The sequence below is a fragment of the Oncorhynchus masou genome, chromosome 31 (assembly GCF_036934945.1).
Source record: "Oncorhynchus masou masou isolate Uvic2021 chromosome 31, UVic_Omas_1.1, whole genome shotgun sequence".
Lineage (NCBI taxonomy): Eukaryota > Metazoa > Chordata > Actinopteri > Salmoniformes > Salmonidae > Oncorhynchus > Oncorhynchus masou.
Window position 1 is genome coordinate 1,188,123 of NC_088242.1, and position 15,720 is coordinate 1,203,842.

The following is a 15,720-nucleotide window of genomic DNA, read 5'->3' on the forward strand; positions in this document are numbered from 1 at the left end:
TCCACTAGTAGGGAGATGTCTTCGATACTGTCCACTAGTAGGGAGATGTCTTCAATACTGTCCACTAGTAGGGAGATGTCTTCAATACTGTCCACTAGTAGGGAGATGTCTTCAATACTGTCCACTAGTAGGGAGATGTCTTCAATACTGTCCACTAGTAGGGAGATGTCTTCAATACTGTCCACTAGTAGGGAGATGTCTTCAATACTGCCCTCTAGTAGGGAGATGTCTTCAATACTGTCCACTAGTAGGGAGATGTCTTCAATACTGTCCACTAGTAGGGAGATGTCTTCAATACTGTCCACTAGTAGGGAGATGTCTTCAATACTGCCCACTAGTAGGGAGATGTCTTCAATACTGTCCACTAGTAGGGAGATGTCTTCAATACTGTCCACTAGTAGGGAGATGTCTTCAATACTGTCCACTAGTAGGGAGATGTCTTCAATACTGTCCACTAGTAGGGAGATGTCTTCAATACTGTCCACTAGTAGGGAGATGTCTTCAATACTGTCCACTAGTAGGGAGATGTCTTCAATACTGTCCACTAGTAGGGAGATGTCTTCAATACTGTCCACTAGTAGGGAAATGTCTTCAATACTGTCCACTAGTAGGGAGATGCCTTCAATACTGTCCACTAGTAGGGAGATGTCTTCGATACTGTCCACTAGTAGGGAGATGTCTTCAATACTGTCCACTAGTAGGGAGATGTCTTCGATACTGTCCACGAGTAAGGAGATGTCTTCAATACTGTCCACTAGTAGGGAGATGTCTTCAATACTGTCCACTAGAGACAAAGTCAGACCCCATCACAGCACTGAGACTGCACTTGTGGAATATGACCTTTTAAGGGCGTCAGACCGAGGCTCTACATCTGTCCTCGTGCTGCGTCAGACCAAGGCTCTGCATCTGTCCTCGTTATTCTTAAGACCGAGGCTCTGCATCTGTCCTCGTGCTGCGTCAGACCAAGGCTCTGCATCTGTCCTCATGCTGCATCAGACCGAGGCTCTGCATCTGTGGTGGTGTATATGGGGTATAGAGCACAGTGGTAGGGTGTGTATGGGGTATATAGGACAGTGGTAGGGTGGTGTGTATGGGGTATAGAGGACAGTGGTAGGGTGTATATGGGGTATAGAGGACAGTGGTAGGGTGTATATGGGGTATAGAGGACAGTGGTAGGGTGTGTATGGGGTGTAGAGGACAGTGGTAGGGTGGTGTATATGGGGTATAGAGGACAGTGGTAGGGTGTATATGGGGTATAGAGGACAGTGGTAGGGTGTATATGGGGTATAGAGGACAGTGGTAGGGTGTGTATGGGGTATAGAGGACAGTGGTAGGGTGTGTATGGGGTATAGAGGACAGTGGTAGGGTGTGTATGGGGTATAGAGGACAGTGGTAGGGTGTGTATGGGGTATAGAGGACAGTGGTAGGGTGTATATGGGGTATAGAGGACAGTGGTAGGGTGTGTATGGGGTATAGAGGACAGTGGTAGGGTGGTGTATGGGGTATAGAGGACAGTGGTAGGGTGGTGTATGGGGTATAGAGGACAGTGGTAGGGTGTGTATGGGGTATAGAGGACAGTGGTAGGATGGTGTATATGTGGTATAGAGGACAGTGGTAGGGTGTATATGGGGTATAGAGCACAGTGGTAGGGTGGTCTATATGGGGTATAGAGGACAGTGGTAGGGTGTGTATGGGGTATAGAGGACAGTGGTAGGGTGTATATGGGGTATAGAGGACAGTTGTAGGGTGTGTATGACGTATAGAGGACAGTGGTAGGGTGGTGTATGGTGTATAGAGGACAGTGGTAGGGTGGTGTATGGGGTATAGAGGACAGTGGTAGGGTGTATATGGGGTATAGAGGACAGTGGTAGGGTGTGTATGGGGTATAGAGGACAGTGGTAGGGTGGTCTATATGGGGTATAGAGGACAGTGGTAGGGTGTGTATGGGGTATAGAGGACAGTGGTAGGGTGTATATGGGGTATAGAGGACAGTGGTAGGGTGTATATGGGGTATAGAGGACAGTGGTAGGGTGGTGTACGGGGTATAGAGGACAGTGGTAGGGTGGTGTATGGGGTATAGAGGACATTGGTAGGGTGGTGTACGGGGTATAGAGGACAGTGGTAGGGTGGTGTATGGGGTATAGAGGACAGTGGTAGGGTGTGTATGGGATATAGAGGACAGTGGTAGGGTGTATATGGGGTATAGAGGACAGTGGTAGGGTGTATATGGGGTATAGAGGACAGTGGTAGGGTGTATATGGGGTATAGAGGACAGTGGTAGGGTGTGTATGGGGTATAGAGGACAGTGGTAGGGTGTATATGGGGTATAGAGGACAGTGGTAGGATGGTGTATATGGGGTATAGAGGACAGTGGTAGGGTGTGTATATGGGGTATAGAGGACAGTGGGTTCCATCCCAATGCCCTGCACTTGTTTTAGTGTTTTCTATATGCACCTTGTGTCGGAATCAATGCCTGAACTTAAACGTCAAGTTTTTCAGGTTTTAACAACCTTAACCCTCACCTACTTTCTCTTCACCCTCAGATGCTTTCCCCCCTCCCTAGACCAACGTTGAATTCGGAAGTGACAGCGTGAGATCTTGTTGACACAACAACACGATAAAGCTGAGGATAAGAGTGCCACATATCCCAATGAAACTAGACGGTAAAGGGATTCATTGATTTCATGTTCTCCTCCTTGATGAGACGTATCACCCCGTTGTCTTCTGAAAGGAGCGAGAGGTAGAATGGATGAAATGAAAGTATTACAGAATCCTAGAACTGAAAAGACGTTTCATGGTTCACTTTTGAAGCAGTCGGGACTGAGTAGGGGATATGTGTTACCAGAGTACTGTATATGTGTTACCAGAGTACTGTATATGTGTTACCAGAGTACTGTATATGTGTTACCAGAGTACTGTATATGTGTTACCAGAGTACTATATATGTGTTACCAGAGTACTGTATATGTGTTACCATAGTACTGTATATGTGTTACCATAGTACTGTATACGTGTTACCAGAGTACTGTATACGTGTTACCAGAGTACTGTATACGTGTTACCAGAGTACTGTATATGTGTTACCATAGTAATGTATATGTGTTACCATAGTACTGTATACGTGTTACCAGAGTACTGTATACGTGTTACCAGAGTACTGTATATGTGTTACCAGAGTACTGTATATGTGTTACCAGAGTACTGTATATGTGTTACCAGAGTACTGTATATGTGTTACCAGAGTACTGTATACGTGTTACCATAGCACTGTATATGTGTTACCATAGTACTGTATATGTGTTACCAGAGTACTGTATATGTGTTACCAGAGTACTGTATACGTGTTACCAGAGTACTGTATATGTGTTACCAGAGTACTGTATATGTGTTACCAGAGTACTGTATACGTGTTACCAGAGTACTGTATACGTGTTACCAGAGTACTGTATATGTGTTACCATAGTACTGTATATGTGTTACCATAGTACTGTATATGTGTTACCATAGTACTGTATATGTGTTACCATAGTACTGTATACGTGTTACCAGAGTACTGTATACGTGTTACCAGAGTACTGTATACGTGTTACCAGAGTACTGTAAATGTGTTACCAGAGTACTGTATATGTGTTACCAGAGTACTGTATACGTGTTACCAGAGTACTGTATACGTGTTACCAGAGTACTGTATATGTGTTACCAGAGTACTGTATATGTGTTACCAGAGTACTGTATACGTGTTACCAGAGTACTGTATACGTGTTACCAGAGTACTGTATACGTGTTACCAGAGTACTGTATACGTGTTACCAGAGTACTGTATACGTGTTACCAGAGTCTCTCTCTCTCTGTCTCTCTCACTCTCTCGCTCTCTCTCGCTCTCTCTCTCTCTCTGTCTCTGTCTCTGTCTCTGTCTCTGTCTCTGTCTCTCTCTCTCTCTCTCTCTGTCTCTCTCTGTCTCTGTCTCTGTCTCTGTCTCTGTCTCTCTCTCTCTCTCTGTCTCTCTCTCTCTGTGTCTCTCTGTCTCTCTCTCTGTCTCTCTCTCTGTCTGTGTCTCTCTCTCTCTCTCTCTGTCTCTGTCTCTCTCTCTGTCTCTCTCTCTCTCTGTCTCTCGCACTCTCTCACTCTCTCGCTCTCTCTCACTCTCTCACTCTCTCGCTCTCTCTCTCTCTCTCTCTCTCTCTCTCTCGGTCTCTGTCTCTGTCTCTGTCTCTGTCTCTCTCTCTCTCTCTCTCTCTCTCTCTCTGTCTCTCTGTTTCTCTTTCTCTCCCTCTCTCTGTCTCTCTGTCTCTCTCTCGCTCTGTCTCTCTCTCTGTCTCTCTGTCTCTCTGTCTCTCTCTCTCACTCTGTCTCCCTGTCTCTCTCTCTCTCTCTCTTCTCTCTCTCTCTCTTCTCTCTCTCTCTCTCTCTCTCTCTCTCTCTCTCTCACTCTCTTCTCTCTCTCTTCTCTCGCTCTCTTTCTGAGGCTATTCAGCGAATACGTGTTTTCTGATCCAGACTCAGAGCTCCTTTGGGGAAATAAGAGAGCGTTTATGAAGAGTGATCTCTACACATCACTCTCCTGGGACCCTCACATGAGGCAGAGGCATGAAGGGAGGTTGAATGATAAATACTATTGACAGAGGATAGGGAGGGGAGGAGAGGAGAGGACAGGGTTGGGGTGAGGGAAGGGAAGGAATGAGAGGAGAAGAGAGGAGAGGAGAGGAGAGGGGATGAGAAGAGAGTGGAGGGGAGGGGAAGGGAGGAGTAGAGAAGAGAGGGGAGGGGAAGATAGGGGATAGGAGGGGAGAAGAAAAGAGAAGAGAGGGGAGGAGAAGATAGGAGATGTGAGGAGAGGAGAAGAAAGAGAGAAGGAGAGGAGAAGGAGAGGGAGATGAGAGGAGAAGAGAGGGGAGTAGATAGGAGAGGAGAAGAGAAGAGAGGGGAGGAGCAGGGAGGGGAAGAGAGGAGAAGAGAAGAGAGGGGAGGAGAAGTTAAGAGAGGAGAGGACTAGAGAGGAGAGGAGAGGATAGGGGAGGGGTGGAGAGGAGAGGAGAGGGGTGGTAGAGTGGAGGAGAATAGAGGGAGGGGATTAGAAGAGAGGGGAGGAGAGGAGAGGGGAGGGGAGGAGATGAGATTTCCAAATCTGTCAATATTTTTCAGTTTCATGTATTGTGGTGTGTAGTTGTTTGCTGTCTTTGGTAACACCAGCATTCCTGTTTCTCTGCTTGTACAGTATGTAGGCTTTGCAGCAGCACCAAGGCAACAAACAAAGCAAGTGTAGCAGCAGCAGGAGTAGGGACAGCAGGGGCAGCAGGGACAGCAATGGGGGCAGTGCAGGGGCAGCAGGGACAGCAGGGACAGTAGGGGCAGCAGGGATAGCAGGGGCAGCAGGGACAGCAATGGGGGCAGCAGCAGGGACAGCAATGGGTGCAGCAGCAGGGACAGCAGGGACAGCAGGGGCAGCAGGGACAGCGGGGACAGTAGGGGCAGCAGGGACAACAGGTGCAGCAGGGACAGCAGGGACAGCAGGGACAGTAGGTGCAGCAGGGACATCAGGGACAGCAATGGGGGCAGCAGCAGGGACAGCAGGGGCAACAGGGACAGCAGGGGCAGCAGGGACAGCAGCAGGAGCAGCAGGGTCAGCAGCGGAAGCAGGGGCAGCAGGAGCAACAGGGGCAGCAGGGGCAGCAGGAGCAGCAGGGGCATCAGCAGGGGCAGCAGGGACAGCAGGGACAGCAGCAGGAGCAGCAGGGAGAGCAGGGACAGCAGGGACAGCAGGGGCAGCAACAGGGGCAGCAGGGACAGCAGGGGCATCAGGGGCTTCAGGGACAGCAGAGACAGCAGGGGCAGCAGCAGGGGCAGCAGCAGGGACAGCAGGGGCAGCAGCAGGGGCAGCAGTGGGGGCAGCAGCAGGAGCAGCAGGGACAGCAGGGGCAGCAGCAGGGACAGCAGGGACATCAGGGGCAGCAGCAGGGACAGCAGGGACAGCAGGGGCAGCAGCAGGGACAGCAGGGACAGCAGGGACAGCAGGGGCAGCAGCAGGGACAGCAGGGACAGCAGGGGCAGCAGCAGGGACAGCAGGGACAGCAGGGGCAGCAGCAGGGACAGCAGGGACAGCAGGGACAGCAGGGGCAGCAGCAGGGACAGCAGGGACAGCAGGGGCATCAGGGGCTTCAGGGACAGCAGAGACAGCAGGGGCAGCAGCAGGGGCAGCAGCATGGTCAGCAGGGGCAGCAGGGGCAGCAGGGGCATCAGCAGGGGCAGCAGGGGCAGCAGGAGCAGCAGCAGGGGCAGCAGGAGCAGCAGCAGGGGCATCAGCAGGGGCAGCAGGGGCAGCAGCAGGGGCAGCAGCATGGTCAGCAGGGGCAGCAGGGGCAGCAGGGGCAGCAGGGGCATCAGCAGGGGCAGCAGGGGCAGCAGGAGCAGCAGCAGGGGCAGCAGGGGCAGCAGCAGGGGCAGCAGGGACAGCAGGGACAGTAGGGGCAGCAGCTGGGGCAGCAGGGGCAGCAGGGACAGCAGGGGCATCAGCAGGGACAACAGGGACAGCAGGGGCAGCAGCAGGGGCAGCAAGGGCATCAGCAGGGGCAGCAGGGACAGCAGGGGCATCAGCAGGGACAACAGGGACAGCAGGGGCAGCAGGGACAGCAGGGGCATCAGCAGGGACAACAGGGACAGCAGGGGCAGCAGCAGGGGCAGCAAGGGCATCAGCAGGGGCAGCAGGGACAGCAGGGGCATCAGCTGGGGCAGCAGGGGCATCAGCAGGGGCAGCAGGGACAGCAGGGGCAGCAGGGGCATCAGCAGGGACAGCAGGGACAGCAGGGACAGCAGGGGCATCAGCAGGGGCAGCAGGGGCATCAGCAGGGGCAGCAGGGGCTTCAGGGACAGCAGAGACAGCAGGAGCAGCAGGGACAGCAGGGACAGCAGAAACAGCAGGGGCAGCAGCAGGGGCAGCAGGGGCAGCAGCAGGGGCAGCAGGGGCAGCAGCAGGGGCAGCAGGGACAGCAGGGACAGCAGGGGCAGCAGCAGGGGCAGCAGGGGCAGCAGGGGCAGCAGCAGGGACAGCAGGGGCAGCAGCAGGGACAGCAGCGGCAGCAGGGGCTTCAGGGACGGCAGGAACAGCAGGGGCAGCAGGAACAGCAGGGGCAGCAGGAGTATGAGGGGCACTAGGGGCAGCAGGGGCAGCAGGAGCAGCAGGGGCAGCAGGAACAGCAGGGGCAGCAGGAGCAGCAGGGGCAGCAGGGACAGCAGGGGCAGCAGGGGCAGCAGGGACAGCAGGAACAGCAGGGGCAGCAGGGGCTTCAGGGATTGCAGGGACAGCAGGGGCAGCAGGGGCATCAGGGACAGCAACAGGGACAGTAGGGGCAGGGACAGTAAGGGCAGCAGCTGGGGCAGCAGGGGCATCAGCAGGGGCAGCAGGGACAGCAGGGGCATCAGCAGGGACAGCAAGGACAGCAGGGGCATCAGCAGGGGCAGCAGGGGCATCAGCAGGGGCAGCAGGGGCAACAGGGGCATCAGCAGGGACAGCAGGGACAGCAGGGACAGCAGGGGCATCAGCAGGGGCAGCAGGGGCATCAGCAGGGGCAGCAGGGGCTTCAGGGACAGCAGAGACAGCAGGAGCAGCAGGGACAGCAGGGACAGCAGAAACAGCAGGGGCAGCAGCAGGGGCAGCAGGGGCATCAGGGACAGCAGCAGGGGCAGCAGGGGCAGCAGCAGGGGCAGCAGGGACAGCAGGGACAGCAGGGGCAGCAGCAGGGGCAGCAGGGGCAGCAGGGGCAGCAGGAACAGCAGGGGCAGCAGGAGCATGAGGGGCACTAGGTGCAGCAGGGGCAGCAGGAGCAGCAGGGGCAGCAGGAACAGCAGGGGCAGCAGGGGCAGCAGGGACAGCAGGAACAGCAGGGGCAGCAGGGGCTTCAGGGACGGCAGGGACAGCAGGGGCAGCAGCAGGGGCAGCAGGGGCATCAGGGACAGCAACAGGTGCAGCAGGGGCAGCAGGGGCAGCAGGGGCAGCAGGGACAGCAGGGACAGCAGGGGCAGCAGGGGCAGCAGGGACAGCAGCGGCAGCAGGGGCTTCATGGACGGCGGGGACAGCAGGGACAGCAGCAGGGGCAGCAGGGGCAGCAGGAGCAGCAGGGACGGCAGGGACAGCAGGAACAGCAGGGGCAGCAGGAGCATGAGGGCACTAGGGGCAGCAGGAGCAGCAGGGACAGCAGGAACAGCAGGAGCAGTAGGGGCAGCAGGGGCAGCAGGGACAGCAGGGGCAGCAGGGACAGCAGGAACAGCAGGGGCAGCAGGGGCAGCAGGAACAGCAGGAGCAGCAGAGGCAGCAGGGCCAGCAGGAACAGCAGGAGCAGCAGGGGCAGCAGGGGCAGCAGGGACAGCAGGGGCAGTAGGGGCAGCAGGAACAGCAGGGGCAGCAGGGGCAGCAGGGGCAGCTGGAGCAGCAGGGAGAGCAGGAGCAGCAAGGGCAGCATTAACTGCAGGGGCAGCAGGGTTATCAGGGACAGCAGGGACAGCAGGGGCAGCAGGGACAGCAGGGATAGCAGGGGCAGCAGGGACAGCAGGGACAGCAGGGGCAGCAGGGACAGCAGGGACAGCAGGGGCAGCAGGGACAGCAGGGGCAGCAGGAACAGCAGGGGCATCAGCAGGGGCAGCAGGGACATCAGACAAAGAAAGTGAACTTTTAAATAAATTCATATGATTTATTTTTCCCATCTGTCCCATCTGTCTCTACCACCCACCACGGATAAGCTCCAGGTTTTCTGTGTTTGTCTTTTATACCTGTGTGTGTGTGTGTGTGTGTGTGTGTGTGTGTGTGTGTGTGTGTGTGTGTGTGTGTGTGTGTGTGTGTGTGTGTGTGTGTGTGTGTGTGTGTGTGTGTGTGTGTGTGTGTGTGTGTGTGTGTGTGTGTGTGTGTGTGTGTGTGTGTGTGCGTGCGTGTGTGTGTGTGTGTTGATTGCTAAATGTGTTGAACACTAGAACAGAAACGTCAATGACATGATAACCAAGGCCTTCAACTGTCTCTCTTTGTCCAGCTAATTATTAATGAACTTTCATTAACATCCTTGTTGCTTCCCTGATTGCTTCCCAAATGGCACCCTAAACCCTATACCCTATGGACACTGGTAAAACTAGTGCATTATATAGGGAATACGCTGTTTGGGATGCAGACACAGTTTGTCTGAGGGATTATCGTTCCATTCTTTAATAATCAGTCATGTATTTATTAATTCATTAGTCACAGACAACCATAAAAATGAAATCATTGGCCCTTTGAGCTTTAGAACAGAATGGAAACATTGTTACATTCAGATGGGATTTACTAATCAACCTCAAACTCAACTCTGGACCTCAAAACCACTACCATCTCTTATTTATTTATTTATTTATTTTTTTACATTTTTCAGGGACTGATTTAGACCTGGGACACAAGGTGGGTGCAATGAATTATCAGGTAACGTAAAAGTTTAATCTCTTTCTCCCAGCTTCTCTTTATCTGTCTCCCTCCTTCTCTTTCTCCTTCCTGGTCTCTCTCCCTCTTCCTCCCTTCTTATCTTCACCCTCTTCCTCTTCTTTCTCCTTATCTTCACCCTCTTCCTCTTCTTTCTCCTTATCTTCTCCCTCCTCTTTCTCTATTTTTTTATTCTCCCTCTTTCCTCTCTTTTCTTTCTCAATCCTTCTCTTTATCCTTCTTTCTCTGTCACATCTTTGTCCCTTTGTTTTACTCCCTCTTCCTCTTCTTTCTCTTTGTTTTTCTCCCTCTTCCTCTTCTTTCTCTTTGTCTCTTTGTTTTTTTCCCTCTTCCTCCTCTTTCTCTTTGTCTCTTTGTTTTTCTCCCTCTTCCTCTTCTTTCTCTTTGTCTCTTTGTTTTTCTCCCTCTTCCTCTTCTTTCTCTTTGTCTCTTTGTTTTTCTCCCTCTTCCTCTTCTTTCTCTTTGTCTCTTTGTTTTTCTCCCTCTTCCTCTTTCTTTGTCTCTTTGTTTTTCTCCCTCTTCCTCCTCTTTCTCTGTCTCTTGACTCATCCTCTTGCTGTTTTAATCTCTCTCTCTCTCTATTTCAGTTTCAATTTAAAAGCTTTATTGACATGGGAAACATATGTTTACATTGCCAAAGCAAGTGAAATAAATAATAAACAAAAGTGAAATAAACACTGTGTACTCTCTGTTTAGGGCCAAATAGCATTCCAGTTTGTTCTGTTTTTTGGTAAATTCTTTCCAATGTGTCAACTAATTATCTTATTGTTTCCCATGATCTGGTTGGGTGTAATGGTGTTGATGTTGCTGTCCTGTCTTTGTGGGATCTGTTTGTGTTTGTGAACACTTTGTGGAAGTCCAGGACCAGCTTGCTTTAGGGGACTCTTCTCCAGGTTCATCTCTCTGCAGGTGATGGCTTTGATATGGAAGGTTTGGGAATCGCTTCCTTTTAGATGGTTGGAGAATTTTTTGAATTAGTGGGTATCGGCCTAATTCTGCTCTGAATGCATTATTTGTTGTTTTACGTTGTACACTGAGGCTGTGTTTACAGAATTCTGCAGGCAGAGTTTCAATTTGGTGTGTGTTTGATTTTGTGAATTCACAACCATGAAGGGCAATTGGTTATATTACTGATTAAAGTATTTTTAGCCAAATCCTAATTGGTATGTTGAATTTTATGTTGCTTTTGATGGCATAGAAGGCCCTTCTTGATTTGTCTCTCAGATCGTTCACAACTTTGTGGAAGTTATCTGTAGTGCTGATGTTTAGGCCGAGGTATGTATAGTTTTTTGTGTTCTAGGGCAACTGTGTCTAGATGGAATTTGTATTTATGGTCCTGGCGACTGGAACTTTTTTGGAACACCATTATTTTTGTCTTACTGAGAAATACTGTAAGGGCCCAGGTCTGACAGAATCTGTGCAGAAGATCTAGGTGCTGCTGTATGCCCTCCTTGGTTGGGGACAGAAGCACCAGATCATCAGCAAACAGTAGACATTTGACTTCAGATTCTAGTAGGGTGAGGCACACTTATTGTTTGTGTACATGGATTTTAGAATGTTGTATGTTTCCCCCCAACATCAATTTGTATAGCAGATCCTCCAATCAGACCCTCATGCCAAATTAAGTCAAAGTGTTTTTTGAAATCAACAAAGCATGAGAAGACTTTGCTTTTGTTTTGGTTTGTTAATTAGGGTGTGCAGCTTGAATACGTGTTCTGTCGTATGGTCATTTGATCAAAAGGCAATTTGACATTTACTCAGTACATTGTTTTCATTGAGTTGGGTTGGAGGGTTTGTATTTTGTCCTGTAATTCATTCAGTGTAATTGGAGAATCCAGTGGGTTCTGGTCGTCTTTAATAGTTGATTCTAAGCTTTGTATTTGATGATGTTTTTGCTGTTTTTTCTTTGTCATTGTTACGTATGCCTCCTGCTGGAGGGAACGCAACACCCTGCTACAACTCAACTCCCCGTGGAGTGAAAAAAAAGTATGTGATTGTAGGTGCGAGGTAAGATGACAGAGGCAGAGATTATTACTGTTAACAGGGAATGTATTATTCCTTCACACAGTAAGGTGAGGAAAAGCGGCTGGACCAAAGCAGAGAAAGTCAAAGTTAAAGTTCCCCCTCTCCTACCTTAACTGCCTACCCACTACTTACCTAACCTACCCTCTCCTACCTTACCTGCCTACCCACTGTTTACCTAACCTACCCTCTCCTACCTTACCTGCCTACCCACTGTTTACCTAACCTACCCTCTCCTACCTTACCTGCCTACCCACTACTTACCTAACCTACCCTCTCCTACCTTACATGCCTACCCACTACTTACCTAACCTACCCTCTCCTACCTTACCTGCCTACCCACTACTTACCTAACCTACCCTCTCCTACCTTACCTGCCTAACCACTACTTACCTAACCTACCCTCTCCTACCTTACCTGCCTACCCACTACTTACCTAACCTACCCTCTCCTACCTTACCTGCCTACCCACTACTTACCTAACCTACCCTCTCCTACCTTACCTGCCTACCCACTACTTACCTAACCTACCCTCTCCTACCTTACCTGCCTACCTACTATTTACCTAACCTACCCTCTCCTACCTTACCTGCCTACCCACTACTTACCTAACCTACCCTCTCCTACCTTACCTGCCTACCCACTACTTACCTAACCTACCCTCTCCTACCTTACCTGCCTACCCACTATTTACCTATTCTTAGCACCATCAATACAAATTGAAATAATAATATGTTCATATTAACAACTGCGGCAATGATAAATGTCAATTTTGGTGGGTGGGGGGGTGGCAAACCAGAGAACAGGCCTGTGTAACTCATGTTTGCTCAGTGAAAATAGCAAACACTGTCACCACGACTGGTACGGGCTCGGGAGAGACACAGGTCGAGAGCCATGCGTTCTCCGAAATACAACCCAACCCAGCTTCTTAACACAGTGCACATCCAACCTGGAAGCCAGCCGCACCAATGTGTTGGAGATAACACCGTACACCTAGCGACCTGATCAGTGTGCACTGCGCCTGGCCCGCCACAGGAGTCGCTAGTGCACAATGAGACAAGGATATCCCTACCGGCAAAACCCTCTCTAACCCCGACGACGCAAGACCAATTGTGCGTCGTCCCATGGTGGCACAGCCTTAGACCACTGAGTCTCTGGTGGCACAGCCTTAGACCACTGAGTCTCTGGTGGCACAGCCTTAGACCACTGAGTCTCTGGTGGCGCAGCCTTAGACCACTGAGTCTCTGGTGGCACAGCCTTAGACCACTGAGTCTCTGGTGGCACAGCCTTAGACCACTGAGTCTCTGGTGGCACAGCCTTAGACCACTGAGTCTCTGGTGGCACAGCCTTAGACCACTGAGTCTCTGGTGGAACAGCCTTAGACCACTGAGTCTCTGGTGGCACAGCCTTAGACCACTGAGTCTCTGGTGGCACAGCCTTAGACCACTGAGTCTCTGGTGGCACAGCCTTAGACCACTGAGTCTCTAGTGGCACAGCCTTAGACCACTGAGTCTCTGGTGGCACAGCCTTAGACCACTGAGTCTCTGGTGGCACAGCCTTAGACCACTGAGTCTCTGGTGGCACAGCCTTAGACCACTGAGTCTCTGGTGGCACAGCCTTATACCACTGAGTCTCTGGTGGCACAGCCTTAGACCACTGAGTCTCTGGTGGCACAGCCTTAGACCACTGAGTCTCTGGTGGCACAGCCTTAGACCACTGAGTCTCTGATGGCACAGCCTTAGACCACTGAGTCTCTGGTGACACAGCCTTAGACCACTGAGTCTCTAGTGGCACAGCCTTAGACCACTGAGTCTCTGGTGGCACAGCCTTAGACCACTGAGTCTCTGGTGGCACAGCCTTAGACCACTGAGTCTCTGGTGGCACAGCCTTAGACCACTGAGTCTCTGGTGGCACAGCCTTAGACCACTGAATCTCTGGTGGCACAGCCTTAGACCACTGAGTCTCTGGTGGCACAGCCTTAGACCACTGCGCCACCCGGGAGGCCTGGGATTTATTTTTTGTAATTCCTCCCCTCTACACTTAGAAAAAATGGTTCCAAAATGGTTATTAGGCTGTCCCCATAGGATAACCATTTCTGGTTCCGGGTAGAACCCTCTGTAGAAAGAATTTATGGAACCCAAAAGGATTCTGCCTGGAACCAAAAGGATTCTTCAAAGGATTATCCTATGGGTACAGCCAAAGAACCCATTCTGGTTCTAGACAACACCTTTTCTTCTAAGAGTGTATGTCTATTTTAAGGGAGAACATTGTTCATGTTGTGTGTGAGATCAATTCTTAAAATGGATGCCAAGTTAAAGTCTCTACACATATTGTTGAAAGGGAACAATCAAAAGCATGGTTTACATGTGCACCAATAAGAGGATAGTTAGCATGTGAAAAGGAACCAATAAGAGGATAGTTAGCGTGTGAAAGGGTACCAATAAGAGAATAGTTAGCATGTGAAAGGGAACCAATAAGAGGATAGTTAGCATATGAAAGGGAACCAATAAGAGGATAGTTAGCATGTGAAAGGGAACCAATAAGAGGATAGTTAGCGTGTGAAAGGGTACCAATAAGAGGATAGTTAGCATGTGAAAGGGAACCAATAAGAGGAAAGTTAGCATGTGAAAGGGAACCAATAAGAGGATAGTTAGCATGTGAAAGGGAACCAATAAGAGGATAGTTAGCGTGTGAAAGGGTACCAATAAGAGGATAGTTAGCATGTGAAAGGGAACCAATGAGGATAGTTAGCATGTGAAACGGAACCAATAAGAGGATAGTTAGCATGTGAAAGGGAACCAATAGGAGGATAGTTAGCAGGTGAAAGGGAACCAATAAGAGGATAGTTATCAGGTGAAAGGGAACCAATAAGAGGATAGTTAGCAGGCGAAAGGGAACCAATAAGAGGATAGTTAGCAGGTGAAAGGGAACCAATAAGAGGATAGCTAGCATGTGAAAGGGAACCAATAAGAGGATAGTTAGCATGTGAAAGGGAACCAATAAGAGGATAGTTAGCAGGTGAAAGGGAACCAATAAGAGGATAGTTAGCAGGTGAAAGGGAACCAATAAGAGGATAGTTAGCATGTGAAAGGGAACCAATAAGAGGATAGTTAGCGTGTGAAAGGGAACCAATAAGAGGATAGTTAGCATGTGAACGGGAACCAATAAGAGGATAGTTAGCATGTGAACGGGAACCAATAAGAGGATAGTTAGCAGGCGAAAGGGAACCAATAAGAGGATAGTTAGCATGTGAAAGAGAACCAATAAGAGGATAGTTAGCGTGTGAAAGGGAACCAATAAGAGGATAGCAGGTGAAAGGGAACAACAAGAGTATTATTTTGCATGTGAAAGAGAACCAAAAAAATAATACTTTGCATGTGCAGATTTCCCATATGCAATTTTAACTATTGTTTGCATTGTGTGACCCAGCTATTTGTCATGTTGTAAATATGATTCTAGAATAGATCACAGTGAGAGGATGCACTGTGCATTCTCCACTAATCAATCTCACTATATTTGGTATTTACAACTAACCTACAAGATGAGATGTGGAGGAAAGTGCAGAGACTGATGTCTGCGAGAGAGAGAGCAGCATTCAGGAGAACACGATAAGGTATACATTTTAGGATGGTCTCGATTATCTCCAGGAGGGCTGATGCGTAGGGGGAAGATGTCCTAAAATGTACACCGTACCAAAGAGCATTGTATTTCCCTTTTAACACAGACACACAATAGATACCAATGATCCATGACCAGCAGAGCACACGAACAGCCATCATAATTTACTAAGACCTCCGTATCTTCAGTAAATTGATGAACTATGGAAAGTGGTATCATATTACATGTAGACAAATGAACATATTTTGCAAATACATGTAGCAATGCAAACAGCTTGGAATAAGGAATTTCAGCATTTGCCTACAGCCAAGCGAAATGAAAGCCGATCTCTGTTGGGCCTTTAATGTGGGCTACTGTTGCAATGCCTGTGGGTGCGGTACAAAATTATTTCCCTTCTCCTGAAGCCTGCACTTGTTCACTACTTTTAACAACACATTTAAAAGCGTTATATTATTGTAGGCATGAGAAAGCATGGGCTACCGTCTGCTACCGTCTGCTACCGTCTGACACCGTCAGCAACAGTCTGACACCGTCTGCTACCGTCTGACACCGTCTGCTACCGTCTGACACCGTCAGTGCTACCGTCTGACACCGTCTGCTACCGTCTGCTACCGTCTGACACCGTCTGC